The sequence below is a fragment of the Pongo abelii genome, chromosome 11 (genome assembly GCF_028885655.2).
Source record: "Pongo abelii isolate AG06213 chromosome 11, NHGRI_mPonAbe1-v2.0_pri, whole genome shotgun sequence".
In the NCBI taxonomy this organism is placed as follows: Eukaryota; Metazoa; Chordata; class Mammalia; order Primates; family Hominidae; genus Pongo; species Pongo abelii.
This window is the reverse complement of record NC_071996.2, coordinates 112883513-112904849: the sequence shown is the minus strand read 5'-3', so window position 1 is coordinate 112904849 and position 21337 is coordinate 112883513. Positions and strand designations below refer to the sequence as shown.

Sequence of the window (21337 nt, the reverse complement as noted above, 5' to 3'; positions counted from 1 at the left end):
CTCCAGCCTGGGAGACAGAGCAAGTTCCTGTCTCAAAAAAATAAAAACAAAAAGAAATTTTCCATTGAGTTTGCAATTCCTCCTAATACATGTTATCCAGGCAGCTTAAAACACAATCAATGAAAAAGAGTTGTTAAAGTCTAGATTTAATAGCAAATTAAATGGTAAGAGTAATCTTGAAGCCTAATCAAAGTAAAGCAGCCAAGCGGTGAATCTGAGTTTAGTGCTTGAGCTCAGTGTTTATGGTGGCAGGAGTCAAGACCACTGGGGTGTTCACAGCAAGGGGCGGAGACACATCACAGGTGGCAGAAGGAATCTTGCCATCCTGTGCAGCTGTTAGAAACTCTAAACTGTGTTGAGTGAAAAAAGGCAGAAACAGGACAGTATGGGCATCTCTACAACATATTGCAATGAGGGCATGTGGGGGCAGGAGAATGGAAGTGGAGCTCAGAAATGAAAGGAAAAAAAGTTAAAATAACGTAAAGCATGAAAAAGGATTTGCATGATCTGATGATCATGAGCCAAAGAAGTGAGGATTATGAGAAGGTCAATTCTTTGCATCTGTGGTTCAAAACAACCACCACCATAACAGGTTATGAAATAAGAACCTGCACTGCCCCCAGCACCATCTATGGGGAAGGGACTATGAAATAGACATGAAGGCTATGGCTACCCCCGGCTTTTTTTTTTTTTTTTTTTAACTCCACAGAGCTGTGCTAAAACACAGATTCTGGGCCTCACCTTTGTGTAATTCTACTCAGAAGTCTAGAGGTAAGCCATCAGTCCAATATGCATTCATTAGCATCCCAGGTGATGCTGGTGCCACTGGTTCATTAAACCCAGTTTGAAAAAACACTAGCATAAACAATTCAAAATAACTTGAGATAAATTATTTCCTCATCAGATGTAAAGGTATTTGCCTCTTGGACATACGAAACCAACAGGGGGTTCCAAAAATGAGGTACAGGGGTCAAATTATATGTGAATATGAATTTGCACTGAGAACAAAGCATACTGAATTATATCAATGTCTTCTACACTTACAGATATTACAAATTGAATTGTATTGTTTGAAGCAACAGAATTTCCCTTCATTTTTCTATTCATTTTCCCTTTCGTATTATCCCTTTTTCATTAGCTGCGATCAGTAATAACAGGTAAAAATCTAGAAAAAAATGCTCTAATCAAGGATATTTTAAGATTAACTGACCTTCATTTCACATTGACTGTTGAGAGACAAATGAAAGTACAAAGAAGATTCCAAGATGGTATTTATAACATATGCTTTAAATAAGATCTACAAATATTGCTTAAAGTTAGAAAGTTCCCTTCAGCATTCTTGCCATATTTTTATCACCTAGTACATGCAAGTTTTGCACTTGATGTTTGTGAACTGGTAATCATAGAAAAAAAAGCTTATTTTTTCAACTGCAAAGCAAACTATAAAGTGAATAATACACCTGTCTGTTTCAGATGAAAGTACATTACTTCAGCTTCCACAGTGTTTTATCTTGGTTGAGACCAAAACCTCTGTGAGGAATTTGGGAACAGCACAGCCAGCGCCCACAAGGGGCTATGTTAATATCATCTTGGTCTTCAGAGCTTGGAACTGGATTCCAGAGCTTGGAAATTCCAGCCACACTGTTGTTTTAGTCTGAGAGAGGCCAAGGATTTCACTATGAGCTAGAGAAGTATAGCGCTGTGGGTTGGGGAGCTGGTGGCAATGCAGGTGTCCTTAATCTTGAACTAGATTCATATGGCCTCTGAAGGAGGGTTGTTTTTGTGGATCTCTATAGATAACAATGAAAATCTTTTACAAGGTACTTACTAAAGACAGGGCATTTTTTGAACATCGATTTGTATAGGTTGGTGCAAAAGTAATTGCATTTTTTTGCCGTTCCTTTTAATGACAAAAACCACAATTACTTTTGCACCAGCCATTAACTTGTTTAATCCTCATAGCAATTCTGTGAGGTGGTTACTTTCATTATACCCATGTTATAGATGATCAGACTAGGACACAGGAAGACTAAACTACTGGATATGAATTCAGGTCATATGCTTTTATACTACAGGTATGCTTTTAAAACTCCATTCTACTACTCTCTACTCTCCTATATTCTATATATAATCAAAACTGATTCTATAGCAGAGAGAAGGCTAAGGACCTGGCAGGAGTTAAGGTCTGGCATCTCAGTCCTCTAGCTGAAAATTTCAACAGCACATTCACATAAGTAGTGTGAATAATCAGGTACCCAGGAAGCAATGGAATATCCAAAAACAGTTTTGGCAATGTATTTCTTAGTCTTTTAATATCCTGAGATGTGTGGATAACTAACATTAATGATTCAATCTTTCAAAAATGAAATATGACCCCCAATTTTTAAAAACTGCTTTATATTCTAAGGCTAGTTGAGGAGTCAAGAAAGAGAAAACTTTCTGTTTTGGTATTTGAGCTGGTGTGCAATCACCGCTGGGCTTTTGAGGCATTGGTTTCCGTTTTTCTGGTGCTTCACTGGGATGCTGTTTGCATTCGCTTTTTTCTTTTTTCTTTTTTTTTTTTGACAGAATCTCACTCTGTCACCCAGGCTGGAGTGTGGTGGTGCAATCTTGGCTCACTGCAACCTCCGCCTCCTGGGTTCAAGTGACTCTCCTGCCTCAGCCTCCCGAGTAGCTGGGACTACAGGTGCACATCACCACACCTGGCTAATTTTTGTATTTTTAGTAGAGAGGGGGTTTCACCATGTTGGACAGGCTGGTTTCGAACTCCTGACTTCAAGTGATCCACCCTCCTCCGCCTCCCAAAGTGCTGGGATTACAGACGTGAGTCAGCATGCCTGACCTGCATTAGCTTTTTTTTTTCAAGCTGGAGACACCCCCAGTGTGTGTAGCTACCTTTGTGACTCATATGCTCCAGTGAAAGGGGAAAATGATATCTTACCCTCTTAAATTACAAGATGCCCAGAGGAAATAAATAAATTAGTAATATTGTAGTGCCTTGGGCATTATGATAAATCCCAAAGTATAATATCCAGAATCACATATGTGTTCACGTTTGCTTTAGCGTTAAAGCACACTTTCTTAAAAATATTCTAGTCACTGAGCAAAATTATTTTATATTTATTTTCATTTTGAGGAATGAGTTTCAGCAGCGTTAATTTGGGGAACATCGATATATCTTTCATGACCCTTAAGTATAAGGAATTCCTTAATTTTCCCAAATTTATACCTTCACTATATCTTGTAATAGTAATTATCAAACAAAATGACATTTCCTTGTTTATATAATGGTCTGTAGTACCAGAGTTAGCTACTTGCGGAGAACTAGATCATTATATTTTTGGATCCTTCACAACTACAAGAGTCCCTGGCCATGCTGAGTGCTTCATCAATGTGCCTTACATTGAGTTGGTGGTCCTGGGTAATACAGAGAGCTGTAAAAGCTTTAAAAATATTGTGCCTCAAAAGAAGAAAGTTAAAGAAACCAATAACAAAATAAAGTTAGACAATATAGTTTGAAGACTGAGTAATTCATTTGTTGATTGAACTGTTTAAAAATTTTCAAACATTGATAAGAAGTAATCATATTTTCTTAACGTGTCCATTTATGTGTCTGTAAGTAATAAAAATGAGAGCTAATATTTGATGTGTGTTTATAATTTGCCTACACTATATTAAGCACTTTACACATAATAATCAGACCTTATGAGGAAGGTCCTCTTATTACCTCCATTTTATAGGTGAGCAGCTCGAGACTCAGAGAGATTAAATAACTTCTCCAAGGACAAACTGCTAGAAACTAAAGAACCTTCATGAATCAGACAATCTGGCCCCAGCTTCTCCATGAGCCTAAATTTTTCTACATATGTATTGGATTCTTTATCAGAATGGCCTGTTCTGTTCAGTATTGAAAAGTGAGGAATTCTTGAAAAAGCTGGAATAAAGCCCTACCAAACCCAATCACTTTCTTTGCCAAGTTCAGATGCCAACACACACACAGGCATTTGACATTCTTTCACCTGAATTTGACACAAAACCAAAAATATAAGAATAAAAGACATTCCAGCATAGATCATACAATCACGTCTTTGTTCTTCCCTATTTTTAGCCTAGCTTCTAATGAAAAGAGGACGTGTAAAATCACTGAGTCTCTGTGTGTGTTCTCCTTCCTCCATCCTCATGCCTGCTTTTGCCACCACAGTCAGAAGAAATAGTCCAGGTGAAGATATAAAGAAAATAATTATTGTTTTCTGGTCATCTGGGCTGTTTTGCTTTCCTTCCTTGCTATTAATGAGATGCTAAGCATCATCTATTTACTCATCTCTGTCCTCTGTCCAATTTATCATAATCTGTGGTCACATAGGGGCAAGTTATTTTTAAGAGTTTTAATTTGAGAGTATAAAGTGATACGGCACAAGCAAGAAAGCCTTGAAATTAAACCAAATCATATTTATAGTATGTATTAAAAATGAAATTATAGTCAAATAGGTATGCTTCTTACTTGTAATAGAATCACAGAAAGCAAAACCCACAACAATCCATTTGCCCACAAGAAATCTAAAGATAGCCTGAACAACACAGCAAGACCTCGTCTCTTCAAAAAATATAAACATTGGCAAAGTGCAGTGCCTCATGTTTGTAATGCCCGCACTTTGGGAGCCTGAGGGGTGGGGGATTGCTTGAGCTCAGGAGGTCAAGCCTGCAGAGGGCCATGAGCACACCACTGCACTCCACCCTGGGCGACAGAATGACGCCCTATCTCAAAAAAAAAAAAGAATCTCAAAGTTGTCACCACACCAGTTCCTTAAATGTGACATAGGTACTGCATCCACTGGGAAAATAAAAGAAGTTATATGTTTGCAATTTTAAAAAATCTTATATTCCCTAAATTACCCTGTTCTTTCAGACCTACTAAATAAATGTAAGAAAAGTAAAAACACAAGAAATTACAAGTTTATGTTTTATCATTCTTCATATAAATGTTTCATTTTTTGAAAAGATTTCAATGCATCACAAAATAAAATATGCTTTCCTATCTAAAGTATTAAATAACAAAGCAGCACAGGGAACAGGTGAGAATGCAATCCACAGGCTTTCATCTGTTCTGTTTAGTCTCAGAGTCATAAGACAAGGACTCATGTTGTATCTAACCAAGCTAGCTTATTTATTTCCTTCACCCTCACATATATCCTACCTCCTACTTATTCCCTGCACACAGACTCATATTGGTGCTCCTATGTGGCATTGTTCCAAGTAAGCTGAATGCTTGTTTCACAGCACTAATCATAGTCATGATAATATAGCATTTTATATTTCACCAAGTACTCTCAAAGCAATTACTTCATTTTGTCCTAGAAGCAATGACACCCCAGTCTTGGTTTATAAATGCCATTTACCACTATAAGGAACAAGAAGTCCTTGAAAAAAAAAATGTGGCTGACTCCAGGACTGGGACAGGGAAAATACAAGAGTCTCTGGACATCTTGTTGCACCAGAAAGCAGAGAAGTGTTGAAGGACTGACTAATGAGACTTGATGAAAGGACACCACTACTGTCTCGGTGGGGCTCCCAGTGGCCAAATTTGGCTTTTCTGTTTATTTTTTTGAGACAGAATCTTTCTCTATCGTCCAGGCTGGAGTGCAGTGGCATGATCTTGGCTCACTACAACCTCCACCTCCTGAGTTTAATCGATTCTCCTGCCTCAGCCTCCTGAGTAGCTGGGATTACAGGCATGCTCCAACACACCCGGCTTTTTTTGTTTGTTTGTTTGTTTTGTATTTTTGGCAGAAATGGAGTTTCACCATGTTGGCCAGGCTGGTCTTGAACTCCTGACCTAAAGTGATCTGCCTGCCTCGGCCTCCCAAAGTGCTGAGATTACAGGTGTGAGCCACCACGCCCAGTGGAGTGGCCAAATTTGAAATAATTTGGGCATAAAATATAATAATGATGGTATTAGATTATAAGACATTTACTGAAGGAAAATCCATGAGGCTGTAGAGATACTCTAACAGAGGGAGGAAGGAGAGGAGGGAGGGAGGGAAGGAGGCGTAGTGGGGAGAGAGAGGGAGAAGCTTTAGAAAAGGAGAGGAGTTGGGGGGAAAAGTCTTCTTTAAAGAAGAATGCCAGTTAGTAAGGGCAGAAAGAACGATAAACTTTAAAAACAAAAAATCACCATTTCATCCTCCAATATAGTAACAGACTCAGGTAAGAATCACTGATGTATGCTGAAACTGCTGGGTGAAAGATTGTGGGGAAACAGGATATTCCCATGGCCTTGAAGTGTCCCCTACAGATTCCTTCTTCATTACAGAGGCAGAGAGGTACTTTTAACAAGTAAATTGATAAAAAGTGTCCAATATCATCTATTTGGTTATTTCCCCAAAAAATATATACTCTGAACCTAATCATTGGTAAGCAAATAAGAACTTCCACGATGGGAGACAGTCTTCAAGACAACTGGCCTGGTATTTCCAGAAACATTAATGTCACAAAATTTTAAAAAAGCAGGTACTGTTTACTAGATTAAAGAAGACTAAAGAAACATGGTAACCTTGCCTATTCTTGGATTATTATTATTATCATTATTAGAAAAAGAACATTTTGGGGACAAATGAAGGAATTTGAACACAGGTTACACACTAGATAATATTATTGATTAAGTGTTAAATTTCTTGGCTCTGATAAGAGTATTGTGGTAATGAGAATGTCTGGGTCTTTAAAGATACAAGATGAAGTGTTTAGAGGTGAAGTGTCTTGCAAACAGGTCAGAAGAAAAATGAATGTGTGGCTGGGTGTGGTGGCTCACACCTGTAATCCCAGCACTTTGGGAGGCCGAGGCAGGCAGATCACCTGAGGTCAAGAGTTCAAGACCAGCCTGGCCAACATGGCGAAACCCTGTCTCTACTAAAACTACAAAAATTAGCCGGTGGCACCACCGGCTAATTAGCTTGGTGGCGTGTGCCTGCAATCCCAACTACTTGGGAGGCTGAGGCAGGAGAATTGCTTGAACCCAGGAGGTGGATGTTGCAGTGAGCCAAGATCATGCCACTGCACTCCAGCATGGGTGACAGAGCAAGACCTACCTCAAAAAAATAAAGAAAGAAAATAAGAATATGTGTGTGTTTATGTAGATATTACATATGCTATATACATATATATCCTCCTGAAGAGATGAGAGAGATAACATTGTCATCATGTTAACAATTAGTGAATCTAGTGAAGTACACATAGATATTCATTGTACTATTCTTTCAATTGTTCTGTAGCTTTAAAATTATTCAAAATTAAAAGTTTGGAGAAGAAAATATTGTGTGTGTTCCAAATAGCTCATGACATAGTGGTGGAGAAAGGCACATAAAACTGTTTAGAGTTCAATGTGCTCAGCTCTGCGATGAGTTTTTTATAAGGCACTATGAGAGTACAGAGGAGGATGAGCCGAATTCTAACTCCCTCAGTGCACATCCTGTGCTTTTTCCACTCCCACACTGCTCATGGACTTGAGCCATTAAAGGCTCTCTCATCTTTCCTCCCTACATCACTTCAACCTGTTACCTTTAGCTGCCTAGTAAAACAGGACCTAATCTAAGCTGAAGATAACCTGGCTCATTCTCACTCTTCAGAGCCCCTGAGATCCAGGGCCATTTCAGGATGCCAAGGACTCAGACTCATTTTACAGACTATTCTGGTACTTGTAAACCCAGTTGGAAGAATGCCTTGATGAGTCTTCCAGTGATGCCTGATGCTGGAGTTGGATAGTGGCTCTACTGGACAAGAGCCTCCACACAATTCACTCTGGTGTGAATGTGCGTGCTTACACTCCATAACCAAGTTGGAATGTAGCAGCTTAAACAGGGGAAAAAACACATATTTTTTTTTCTGCTATCTACCTCCATACCATTCTTGAAGAACTGGACGGGAGTCTTCTTTTCTTACCAGACAGGTAACAGAGACAACAATTTGTCATGAGACTCACATACTGGACTAAAGTTTAGTCTTCTCAGTGCAGCCAAAATGCTCACATTATGTGAGAGAACAAGATGGTGCCACAAGTCTGTTGTCTGGTCTCAGAATTAGAAACCATAAGTCAAAGATTCAGATGAACCTGAATAGTATTTTATTCAGTGTATTTCGAATTAACAGTGAATGTGAGATCACAGATTTTCCAGAGCCTACTGAGTATTACTTAACTATGTTAAATTATTTTAAATAGTTCAAAAGAAAGGACAGTATCTTCTGTTAACATAGAGATTCAAAATATATTTCCTTATCTGGTAGATGTCAACTTCATTGACCCAAATAATGTATAATTATAATAATATGTATTTAATATATAGCACCTAACTCTGTATTTCCATTAGGAGAATGATAAGCATTATACTTGTTATATAAAAAAATATATATAACAAAATATATATAACAAAATATATATATTTTGTTTTGTTTTGCATTGCTTAATAATTAAAAAAGAATCTCAGCAGTAAAGACATAATTTTATATATGTAGTTTAAATTTTTTTACAAAGTAGGTTAGAACATTTTTGGGTTTAATATGCCATTGTCAGCTACAATAGTTTTATGTCAGATTATCTCTAGTTAAGATTTTTTTTTTTTTTTAATAGGCCAGATTATGTTGCCAGTATGTGTGTGTGTATGCAAGGGTGGAGGTGTTTCAGGTTGAAATCTGGCACCCATGTTTGGGCCTCACGTTTCTCTCTAAGCAGTAGAGGGCAGAGTTGTAGCATTTACTATGTGCCAGACACTGCCAAGAACTTTACAAGGTTCACGTAATACTTACAGATTTAGGATGCAGATCCTAGTATTGTCTCCATTTCAGAGATAATGAAACTGAGGTACAGAAAATGAAATAACTTGTCTAAGGCAACAGAGCTAATAAATGGTAGAACCACAAATCTTCAAAAGAAAGAGGGCCTGGGGCTGGATGCAGTGGCTCGCACCTACAATCCCTGCACTTTGGGAGGCCAAGGCAGGAGGATCGCTTGAGTTAAGGAGTTCAATACTAGCTTGGACAACGTGGCAAGACCCTGTCTCTACAAGAAACATTTAAAAAATTAGCTGGGCATGGTGGTATGTGCCTATAGTCCCAGCTACTTGGGAGGCTGAGGTAGGAGGATCACTTGAGCCCAGGAGTTGGAGGCTGCAGTAAACTATGATGGTGCACTGCACTCCAGCCTAGGCAACAGAGCAAGAGCCTGCCTCTAAAAAAAAAAAAGAAAAAGAAAGAATGCCTGAAAATGATTTTCTCTTTTCAATTTCTTTTCAAGCAGAAAATCCAGCTTTTCCAGAACTAATACCATTAAAAGGATAGTCAGAACACAACCACTAGGCTGTCTTTCTGGATGCTAGGCCAGTTACAAACTGCAGATGCTGAGAATGTGACTAGATTTTGTAATTCATCCTTGAAGGATGGGAGTAGAATATTGGCATTCTCCAGTTTATAAAGACAAATATTAAATATTGCTTGGTTTTCCTGGCTAGACTTGTGATATGTTTGAATGATACTACAAATCCGAGCTGAAAGTGCTTTTTTGGTACCTCTATGCCTGGCACAATCCAACAATTTAACAAATGCTGAATGGACAAATAAAAGAAATAAACTTGAGTTGTGAAGTAAAGAAATAAAGCTGAATTTCTATTTTGACTCCTTCATATTGAAAATGTATAGATAAGCCCCTTTATTACTAAAAAACTAGAACTTTGCTTGCGGTTCTGTACGTTCTCAATGCTAATTTACCTTACCTCCAGTCCAGTCATAAGCCTCAATAAACAGTCCCATCCGGGTCTTTCCTTCTTCCCAGAATTCTCCATGACACAACATTGCCCAACTCTTGGCCTCCATTAAAACAGCTTCCCCTACAGCAGACTCCACCGGGAATGTGGAAAATTTTTAAAAATAACTGAACTGAGTGAATATTTGCTGCCATCTTAGCTTTCTCGGAATACATGCATTTTTTAAGTGTAATAAATCCTTGTTTAGCAGATAAATTCTACCAAATAAACCCCCATAGTTGAATTCTAGGCGGTAAATAGAAGCAAACATACAAAACAAACAAATAAACCAAAAAACAGACCTAGGATTATAAAATGAAGGATAGGATTATGACGGGCACTGGGCACCCTTTTGCTATATTCTGTATGAATCATCTGTTATTTTCTAGACATGAAGTTAGAAGCCCCAAGAACCAGGATTTATGATTATATTTGCCCATTCGATGCCTCCCCTAAAATTCTGACACTTTAAATCCCTTCTGAAACAAGGTAGAAAGTAAATTTTATATATATATAAATAATATATATATTTATATATGATAGATACATAAAATGTGTATATATTATATATAATGCATATATAAATTATATATATAATATTTATCAGATAGTTATTGTGTATTTAAATTCTGTAGTAACAGTTTACCTGCTACCGAAATGAATCTAAAATTTTAGTCCCAAAACAAGCTTTTATTTTATTTTTTAATTTTAACTCCTAGGCTGGAGTGCAGTGCAACAACTGAGTCACAGCTCACTGCAGCCTCAACATCCCAGCCTCTATCAATCCTCTCACCTTAGCCACCTGAGTAGCTTTGTATCTTTTGTAGAGACAACGGTTCACCACGTTGTCCAGGCTGGTCTTAAACTCCTATGCTCAAACAATTTGTCAGCCTCTGCCTCCCTAAATACTAGGATTACAGGCATGAGCCACTGCACCCGACCCCAAACCAAGCTCTTAGACTTTCATTCTCCAGTCTGCATTCTTCACAGCAGCCTACTGTGGCAGCATCCATCTTAACTCACAATGGTACCATGCTTACATCTGTCTGAATCCTACACCCTCAGGTAGAAGAGAGTGGAGAAGACCAGTCCTAGAATATAGGACGCTGTGGCCAGAGTTGTGGGCTAAATTTGGAGCAGACAGAATCAACAGGGGATTTCTTCTGGAGACCACCTAGCTGCCAAGGGTTACAGGCTGAGCCAAGCCAGGATCTGGTGGGGAGAGTTTAGGTTCAAATACCCAAAAGATTGAATTTCAATGCTTTATTAAAAAACAGAAACAAGTATTAAGATGAGAGTCAAAGAGATAAAAGGTCATCTCCTGAGATAGAACTGTATATTTCTGTCATGCCTTCATTCTCAGTAGTTTACACTGTGAAACAGGTACTTGAACACACCCATTGGATCCCTGGTCCATGGTGTATATGCTGGACCCAGCTCCCACCCACTCGCGAGTCAGTTGTGAGCTTCTTTTCTCAACTCTGTGGTCAGTGACATCACGAGGACAGCCTGAAACTGGCCACAGGAGTAGTATTTACATACAGAAATCCGCTAACTCTACAAATTATGGCATTTTACATCTTTCCCCACTCCCCTTGACAGCCACTTTACCGGCATACCACTAACAATCAAGAAATTAGAGATGCTTCTTCTTTTCAATGTAATACATTTATTTAGGCAATGATAACATTCTCAAATACGTCACTTAGGGATGAGGACAAATTAAATAAGTGTAGAAGGGATAGCCCAAAAATAAGATAAACAGAGGCATAAAAATAGTTTTAATTACTTGAAATCACTTTTTTGACTTCAACTGAGAAGTTATGCCAATAACTACTATCATTTATTAAGTCTAGCACTACTATTAATTGGTGCTATTAATAACAGCAACAATAATCAGAGCAGTCATTTACATAAGGAAATCAATGTATTGTTTACCAAGCACCTTCCTGTATGTTATCTTACATGTTCTTGTAAAGGTGTTGAGCCCAGGAATTTTTAAATTTCCATACATACATTCATAAACACAAGCATCTGGTTTATGAACCAGGCAACACGAGGATCTCTTTTAATGACGTACGGTACAGGGCTCTTCTCACTGTACCATACTGCCTCTTAAAAATACATTCTTTTCAGGCTGGGCGCGGTGGCTCACACCTGTAATCCCAGCACTTTGGGAGGCAGAGGCTGGTGGACCATGAGGTCAAGAGATCGAGACCATCCTGGCCAACATGGTGAAACCCCATCTCTACTAAATACACAAAAAATTAGCCGGGCGTGGTGGCGGGTGCCTGTAGTCCCAGCTACTCGGGAGGCTGAGGCAGGAGAATGGCATGAACCCAGGAGGCAGAGCTTGCAGTGAGCCGAGATTGCACCACTGCACTCCAGCCTGGGCGACAGAGCGAGGCTCCATCTCAAAAAAAAAAAAAAAGACTGTTCTTTTTAATGTTTTAACTCTGTTTTGTGACAGTGCAGTGCTGTCAAACAGTGTTTGTTATAGTCTTAATATTTTTCCCAGCTAAATTAATTTCAATTTTAATTGATTTTCAAAATAAGTATTTTTCTTTTTTCTTTTCTTTTTGAGACAGAGTCATGCTCTGTTGCCCAAGCTGGAGTGCAGTGGCGCGATCTTGGCTCAGCCCAACCTCTGCCTCCCGGGATCAAGCGATTCTCCTGCCTCGGCCTCCCAAGTAGCTGGGACTACAGGTGCGTGCCACAACGCCCGGCTAATTTTTGTATTTTTAGTAGAGATGGGGTTTCACTATGTTGGCCAGGCTGGTCTCGAACTCCTGACCTCGTGATCCACCCGCCTTGGCCTCCCAAAGTGCTGGGATTACAGGTATGAGTCACTCCACCCAGCCAGTAAGTATTTTTCAAAATAAGTCTTAGGCACACACATAATAGGACTTTTAAAAGAAGAGACTATATGGGAGATGATGGCAGTAACACACAAATGCAAAAAGGGTGACAGATTGAATTGCTTATTTCATTCTAAGCCCTGATGTTATTAAAAGCATAAATTCAATATTATTTAAATATATTATATTCCTGGCACTGTGCTAAATGTCTGTAAACCCCAATGTTTAAAAATAGAAGCAGATGGATGAATGCAGGAAGTCATTACATGTAAAAGTTCCAAATATCCTGTAAGACATTTTTGTTCATAACAGGTTAGGGTTGACAACTTTACAGTAAATAACAACAACAACAAAAAGTTTAAAAGGCTAAGTCTTTCCATAATTAATTCTTATTTTATTATATATATTTTTGTTTATAGATGTTCTTATCCACATTTTACAGTATAGAAAGAAATTAGAATATTTGCTGTCAATAAACACTTATGCAACCTTTTTGCTTCGATAGAAACTTCACGCCCCATGATTCCAAAACAGAAATAATTTATTACATCAAAAAGTGTATTTATGCACTTTGAGCCATTTAATCTTATTAGCAGTATGGTATATTGAGTCGGGCATGGCTTTGGGATGAGTCTTCAGTTTAAAATGGAGTTCTGTTATTTGCTAGCTGTAAAGTTGAAGGGAAGGTAAATAACCTGGACTTCAGTAAGTCCCTACTTCACAAGATCATTATGTGGAATAAACAATTTGATGTGTAAAAAGTAACAGCATATCACATGCAGTCTCAATAGTTAGTCCCTTTTCTTTCTTAATTGGCCACACTATACTCTGGTTTCCCCAGAAAGGAAACCATTTATGACTTCCACAGAGAGAACATTTCGGTGCATGCAAACTTGCTCAAATCACAAAAACTTTTTCTACCAGATTGCTAATCTTTAAAATGAAAATTCTTACTTAAACTGAAAAACCAAATCCTGAAAATAAATAGCATTATGCAGCTTGCCTACGTTAATTCTGCATATAAAGGAAGTTATCAAAATGTCCTCTAAAACAGAACTGAGCTCTTTGGGCTCTATGCAAGGACAAGTACATACAAAATGAAATCACTTTTTAAAAATTATGAAATGTATCAAGTGAATGCAATGAGCTTTCTAGGGTGAAAGTGCACTATGAAATAATGTTTTATGTATGCTACCTTTAAAAGGAATTAAATGGAAATTGATAGATGAAGGTAGTAAAAAGTAACTGATGAAAATAAAAAGTGAGGAAGAAGTGCGCCATCAAGACCACACTTTTTCTTACTGGGATGATGCTTTCTGACAGATACCATATGCAATCTATTTCTGTCTAACAATAGCTAAACCCTTCAGTTTTGTAGGCTTAAATATAGCATTAATAAAAAAGGATAAGTTGTATGTTTTCTACCTAGCCCTATAACTTTTTACCCAATCCAATATTTTCTTCCTATGCCAACACAATTAATGGCATGGTAATATGGAATCCTTTACAGATGGCATTTGAGATCTGACAGCATTGGCATCATTTTTCTTCCTCTTATTAGATTTTGCTTTGAACAAAAATGAAATTGGGATGATATGAGAAGGCATCAGGGTGACCTCCTCAATGTGACTAGGAGAACCTACCTATATTAAAATCCCCAGTGCAAGTTATACACACGATTTAATATTTCTATTTTGGAGAAACTGAGATCTGACCAAACTTTGAGAAGTTTTAATTACTTAATTATATTAAATCAAATGAAAGTACGTTATGAGAACTGTGACAAGTAGGAAGTGTTTCTAGAAATATTTAATCCATGACAAAACCATTATATTAATGGGACTTCTGAATATTGCAACTGTTTCAGCCTTTTGTTAACTACAAGAACTAATCTTGATTATTTATTAATCATCTAAAAATGATCTCTTGCAACATTTTTTAAACATTCAGCTATATCTGGCTTGCCCTGGCTTAGAAATTAAGAAATACTATCCAGGAGGTTGTTTCATATTCATTATCAATATTTCAGAAAAAATATTTCAGGTTTAGAGTAAATATCAAGTGTAGGAATTAGAGTTCAATTTTGTGAAAGAATATGCAATAAAGTCCTATTTCTTTGAGTCTTTTAATTAGCTTTCAAACTAGACCTAATAATATATTTTAAATACAGAACTCATGACTCCTTACTACTAAAATTTAGAGTAAACATTATACTACTTTATAAAGCTACGTATACTTTATTTCTATAATCAGAAGTATATAGATTCACTGCATATTCATTTTTCCATAAGATATATGTTGTGAACAGCTTCAATGTTTTGAGTATAGTTTGATGGTCCCAGAGGAGAGACCAAGATGTTGTTTTTAAATATGACATTTTATTAAGTGTCTTATACCAAGAGCAATCACATCATAAATGTTTCTAATGTAAAATGCAAGGTTGACTAATTCACCACTATAGCTTCCCCCGGGATTGACAATAAGGAATTAACAAAATGTTTGCTTCCTTTCTCTAAACTATTAAAAATGCCTTTAAAAATTCTGAAATAATCTACAAACTATATTGTCACTTTGCCTTAAAATAAATCAGTACCTTTTCCATCATTTGAAGCAGCATAAAATCAAAAATTGTTCACCACCAACTGTAAAGATGAGTAAACTTATAGTTCCCAGAGGGTCAGAAAGAGAAGCTAAGTATACTAGAGCTAGTTTTAAAGTGTTTAACAAGGCAGAAACCAGAACGGATGTGCCACAAACCAATATCCATTACCGCAAAGTGATTGCTAAATTTTCTTGTAAAATAGCTCTCAGCTGGCCTATTCAGTATAGTCCTGTTATAGCTAAAAAGAGTGTCCAACTTGTGATTGTTGCCATGAAAATAGCAGGCAACACACTATACAGTAGCTGCAGAGAAGAAAACAATATGCTTCAAGAAGTTTTCTGACATTTAAATCTATATCAGGCTCTGTAAATGTTGAAGGAATAAACAAATATCTTTTACAAAGTATTTTTCCAGATATCTGGTATGCTGATTTATTAATTAATATACTTTGGATTTCTAATTATTCCTTATAGGTAATTAAGATTGACTTTTGGGAATAATAACACAGTTCTAGAGAGGATTTCAATAAACACTTAATCGATTAATGGAGGGAGTACAGCTTGGTAGAGTGGGAGCCACCAGAGCCAGAAATGATCATCTTTTTCTCTTCAGTTTACTCTGAAGCCTTGCACAAGTCTGTTCTGGTGAAAGAACCTTGGTTTTCTCATTTGGGAAAGAGAGACATGGTAGACACTGTCCACTGTCTACTTCACAGCCATTTCCCTTGCCCAGTGATAGGTTTAGTGATAGCCAGCTCTGGCTAAGAAAATATTAGGGAAAAATCTTCTGGAGAGAGCCTTTCTTCCTAAATCACAACAAAAATCCTCAGGAGAAAGCCTTTACCAATTATTTTTTCTTGCCTGGAATATAGATGTGACGGCTGAACGTGTAGCAGCTATCTTGTGACTATAGGGCAAAGAGCCTTATGATTGAAAAAAGTCAACATTCTAGAAACACAGAAAGACAAAAATATGTTAGGGCACTGTACTAGTTCATTCTTACACTGCTATAAAGAACTGCCTGAGACTGGGTAATTTAGAAAGGAAAGAGGTTTAATTGACTCACAGTTCTGCATGGCTGGGGTGGAAGGCAAAGGGGAAGCAAAGCACCTCTTCAACAAGGCAGCAGGAGGGAGAATGAACACAGGAGGAACTACCAAACGCTTACAAAACCATCAGATCTCATGAAAACTCATTCAGTATCACAAGAAGAGCATGATTCAATTACCTCCACCTGGTCTCTCCCATAACACATGGGGGTTGTGGGGATTATGGCTATTACAATTCAAGATGAGATTTTGGGTAGGGACACAGCCAAACCGTACCAGGCACTTAGTCTCTTATGGTACCATTGAACAATTGATTGTATTTCTGGCTAACATTTTTTTTTGACATTCTGTGTTTATGTCATTTCTATGACATCTGAATATGATTCACAAGGTTATGTGTGGATCCAGCTAAGAGCATAAGCTCTGCTATTTGTTTAGCAAAGAAAATAATATTTAGAAAGAAGATAGAATATCTGGTGGGTATCAGGAATAGGACAAATAAACAAATCAAAGCCCTTCTAGGCAGGCTGTCATCTTAATTGTCCCTCTGAATGTAAGCTAATTGTGCCTAGATAAAAATATGAGGTTTGTGGAACTCCCCATTTTCCTCACCAAGTCAGAGTGATTTGTTTCCTCGTAGGACTGCCTTAGAAGTTTTTATTACAATCATGTACATTTGGTTAAGCTACTCAGGAAATATCTTCCTACTGATGTTTGGATCCTGAAGTCCAATTTACTGTGGAATGCTGAATAATTTACATGCCTAGATGAACTGAAGCAATCAGGACACTTTGTGTCCAGCTAATAAACAGCATTCAATTTATTTCTGGTGCTTTATCGAGAAAAGCACCATATAAAGCTTCACTGTTTGAATTAAAAAATGGGAAAAGGAGATGCCTTGTGTTTTATTTATTTTCTTTCTTCCATTTAAAGACTGTTGCACAATCAATATCATTTTTGTAAAAAGACTGACTGTATTCTAGCATCAAAAATGTGAAAGAATTCCAGCCTTCAAGCACATTCATGAGTTCTATGCAATGGAACCACATTTAATAAACATCATAATAATAGTGGAAATAAGGCAAAAATTAACCCTTATTTTAACTTAGCTGTGCTAAGTGTTTTACATGGATTTCTCATTTAATCCTTACTACATTACAGCCACTATGAGGTCAGTGGTTTTATTTTCCCCATTTGAGACAGGGAACGAAGGCACAGAGAGGTTAAGTAACATGTTCAAAGATACACCACAAATAAGTAGTAGGGCAGGAATCTGAACCTGTGATGTGACTCCAGAACCTTCAATATTAATATTCATCAATACAGCATTTTTATTAGCAATGTCACTTTTTTCTTTGTTAGATCTTTCAAGCTTTAAAATCTGCTGGTATTTTACGTTTTGCTGTAACTTAAATGTCTGATTATTTGGCGCTCATTTACCCTGAAGATTATGATGACTACAAAATTGCAACTTGCGAGGAACTTAAAAACTAAGTGGAAGGAGGTGGCCTGGGGACTTTTATTTGGCAAAGCAAACACATTAAAAAAAAAAGAATTCAAGTGAATGTTCTGTAGGTCTTTTTGTGGGGGGTAGTGGCTCTGTGTGAAGGATGTCTGAGAAGTAGCATGTCAAAGCCCCTCAAGCTATAGCACAGAGGCCACCCTCTCTTCAAGGGGCATGCTTCCAGGAGCATATCTCTTCACACGTTCCCTGCAAGAGCCAACAAGAGTATTTTAGGGGATGCATCAATGCCAGTTTATGGTATCTATAATAAAAATAAAATTTAGGATATATATATAAATTGAAGCAATTTTTCCCAGTTGGACAGGTAAAGTGAGAATTCTATTTTCTTCCAAATATGTATCAAATTAATTTTTAAAAATTTCTTCTATTTATTGGTTCATTGGAAAGTATGATAAAGTGTGCTCCATGCTTAAACCATTTTCCTAGCCACTGGCTATTAAAATCTGTAATTTCATATTTTTGTTGATCTTGTTTTACTCAAAGACAAGACCAGTGGAAAATAAAAGAGAAATAGTTACAGTTATTTAATTCTTCTAAAATCTGGATTATTTGGAGAATAACCACATAGTTTTGGAAGCCATGCATATAGATTCTTTTTCTGACTTGTAACATAGTATGGCCTTTTGAGAATCAAACAAATTTTGTACTGCTTTACTCCTAAGGGAAAGTGACCAACTTTGAGCCTTTATAAGTCCCAGGATCTGTGCCTGAAACATCTCCTGTTGTCTCATCTACTTTCCATAGATATCGTTTTTGATATGCACTAGCTTATAGGTGAGGCAACTGGGACTCAAAGAGATGAAAAATACTATAAGAAGTAAAGGGCAGACCCAATTAACATTTAGTTTAACTAACTCCACAGACACTGTACAGACACTGACTCCACAGACATTATCTCTATGACAATATTAATAATACATAACTACATAATCATTACATATTACATAACTACATAATCATTTGATTTGTTATATGTAGCATTAAGATGCACAGACATATAATTTGTGTCATTGCATATAAATATACATATATGTGTATATATGTCTGTACACAGTGGGGATCTACATGTATACAGTGATATACATACTTATGTATGTGTATATATAAAAACATCCACAACATTTAAAATATATGTGACCATAAATAACAAAAAGTTGCATGCATTTCTTTTTTTCTTTTTTCTTTTTCTTTTTTTTTTTTTTTTTTTGAGATGGAGTCTCGCTGTGTTGCCCAGGCTGGAGTGCAGTGGCACGATCTCGGCTTACTGCAACCTCCACCTCCCGGGTTCACGCCATTCTCCTGCCTCAGCCTCCCGAGTAGCTGGGACTACAGGTGCCTGCCACCACGCCCGGCTAATTTTTTTTATTTTTTTAGTAGAGATGGGGTTTCACCGTGTTAACCAGGATGGTCTCAATCTCCTGACCTCATGTTCCGCCCGCCTCGGCCTCCCAAAGTGCTGGGATTACAGGCGTGAGCCACCGCGCCCGGCCAAAAAGTTGCATTTCTTAAATTTGTTAAATACCATCTGGTGTTGTATGTGAATTTAATTCAGTACTATTAACTTTCCTACATTCAATCCATAATTTATAGAGCATAACTGTGCAGATGTGATGTCACAAAAAGATCCTGAACTTCTTTTTTTAAAATAAGTAGTTAAAACTGTCAACAAAAAAATACTGCAGCAATTTTGTGCTAAAAACAAACAATAAGGTAGGTTTTATTTTGATTTGTTATCATCTTTTACTCTTGCAAGAGAAAAGTCAAATTAATTTATATGGAAATCAACTTTCAGGTTAATAAGACACTAGCCTTATGACTTGACTAATAATGTTACAATACTGTCATCTGCATCATTACCACAATATTGTTGCTACCAGGTCAACTAATTAATGTTTATTCAAAGCTCTACACTATGAAAATAAAACAAAACAAGGTAGCATTAAAAAATAAAAATTATTGAATTTTACTAACACTTGTGTCTCTGGTTTAGAGACCCAATAGTGCAGGCTAGGTAGATTTACAAAAGTGGATTCTTTCCTACAGATGGATTTCATCTACATGAGGATACTATAGGGCAAAATCTATTAAAATCTTAAGCATAGACAGATGGTAAAGTGTAAATTAAGATTCAGCACATTACAGGAAACTCACAACTACCTTCAGTAAGTGGTAGAGCATAAATAACCTAATTTAAATGTGTAAAACAATCTGATCACTGCCAGATTTCCTCCCCCACCCACCAAAAAAAGAAAACTCTTACTATTATCCCATAGCTAAAATTCCCTAAAAAATTAACAGTATTTTTTTTTTCCTAACAAGCAAAAATAGTTTGAATTCCATTTTATCTGAATCTCTTCACACTGCTCATGTTCTGGTATATAGTTTAATGAACAGTGAAATGGCCAGAAGAAGAATATTCTGGTTTTACAAAGGCTGATGCAATCTAGACACTGGCTATTCAAGCCCAGAGTAATCAAGTACTTGCCATAATTGTATTTCAATGTGCACATAATATCTATTCCAACCTCCATAAAAATATTGATGGTTTACAATGCTGACTACTTACAGATATTTATATCACATTATTGGGTTAGCATATTTTGAAGAAATGGATGGGAAATCCAAGGTTGAGCAGTCCATGATTATTATTTTGCTCTTCTACTTTTACCAAATAATTCAATGACTTCTAAGGAAATAATAGCTAATATACATTAGTGTTTACTGAGTGCCCTATGTTACAGAAGAGGAGATGCGGCTTCATCGGTAAAATGACTTGCTCAAGGTTACATCCTTCTACGCTGGCCTAAGCAGCAAGTTGGAAAGTTACGAGAGCTACGATGAAATGAAACCAGCTCCAAGAGATCATACATAAAATAATAACAATCATTTTAAAGCCCTTAAGCTCATATAATAAAATTATATCATAGATAGATAGACCTCCCTTTCATAGTCAAAGTGAAGATTCCTTCCCCACTGCAAAAAGATTTCTTCCAATACCATTTTGTTATTCTTGTCATGTTTAAGATTCCTTCAATGTTGCTGGGATAGAGGACAAAAAACAAAAAACAAAACAAAACTAAAACTAAAAAGGTTGTTTTCTTCCCTGTTTTTTTGTTTTGTTTTGTTTTGTTTTTTGTTGTTTTTTTTTTTGTTTTTTTGAGACAGAGTCTCACTCTGTCGCCCAGGCTGGAGTGCAGTGGTGTGATCTCAGCTCACTGCAAGCTCCACCTCCCGGGTTCATGCCATTCTCCTGCCTCAGCCTCCCGAGTAGATAGGACTACAGGCGCCCACCACCATGTCTGGCTAATTTCGTTTTTGTATTTTTAGTACAGACAGGGTTTCATCGTGTTAGCCAAGATGGTCTCGATCTCCCGACCTCGTGATCCACTCACCTCAGCCTCCCAAAGTGCTGGGATTACAGACGTGAGCCACCGTGCCAGGCCTGTTTTTTTCCTTTTTAAAAAAAGATACAAACATTTAGAATGAAAGCTTTTAGAGAGACAGACTTTATGGATTTAT

General features: G+C 37.1%; 1 protein-coding gene across 15 annotated transcripts in view; it reads right to left on the bottom strand.

The window, feature by feature from the left end:
- Positions 1 to 21337, bottom strand: part of MAP2 (microtubule associated protein 2) — a 308386-nt gene that overhangs the window by 167874 nt on the left and 119175 nt on the right. For 8 of the 15 annotated variants that reach the window (XM_024243393.3, XM_054549726.2, XM_063713018.1 and 5 more), the window contains one exon: positions 21211 to 21271. The exons of the other annotated variants lie outside the window; for them this stretch is intronic. The gene's annotated coding sequence lies outside the window, so the exon portion shown is untranslated. The remainder of the gene's footprint in view (positions 1 to 21210; positions 21272 to 21337) is intronic. 15 annotated transcript variants of the gene reach the window in all.